We start from the raw sequence: 842 nt of genomic DNA on the forward strand, positions 1-842 counted from the left end.
ATGTCACATTTTGGTAATTGTCACATTTTAAACTTTTTCATAATGCTATTGCACACTTAAAAGACTACAGGAGACTGTAAACATCTATACTAATAACTTAGAGAGAATTATGACCTCTTTGGTAATGGGTACATACTACAAACACCTATTATGTTAATCAAAGGCTGTCTTTGAGGTTTCCATTATTAATCTCATCGATGCACAAAGAATAAACTTTCAGGATTAGCATTGAGTCCTGTGGAGAGATGAATGGATTCTGAAAAGGAACCCACGTAAAAATTTTGAAGCAAAGCAACTATATATATATTCATTTATATTTCATAAATGCCAAATCACAGGACCTATTAAAACAGTAAGAGAAGGAAACTGGAAAGTTTTCATGGCCTTCATTTATTTGTGTATTCGTTTGTTCTTACAAAACAACATTCACTCAGTCTCTGCTACTGATAGAGGCAGTCACTTTTTAAAATAGAACCATTACACAGGAAGGGAATATTCCTATTACTGTGAGTCCATGCTGCATTGAAGGATTGCAGAAAAACAAGGCTTCAGGAATGGATGGAATACAAACTGAAAAATTTCAACAAACACTGGAGGAGCTCACTTGTTTATGCTTCCAAGGATATTTGGAAGACAGTTACCTGGCCAACTGATTGGAAGCAATTCATATTTGTGACCATTCCAAAGAAAAATGACCCAATAGAATGTGAAAATCATTGAACAATAGCATTCATACCACACACAAGTAAATTTTTGTTAAAGATAAGTCAAAATTGGTTGCAGTAGTACATCCACAGGGACCTGCCAGAAATTGAAGCTGGATTCAGAAAAGGACATAGATC

Source organism: Chrysochloris asiatica, unplaced genomic scaffold (genome assembly GCF_000296735.1).
Source record: "Chrysochloris asiatica unplaced genomic scaffold, ChrAsi1.0 scaffold00339, whole genome shotgun sequence".
In the NCBI taxonomy this organism is placed as follows: Eukaryota; Metazoa; Chordata; class Mammalia; order Afrosoricida; family Chrysochloridae; genus Chrysochloris; species Chrysochloris asiatica.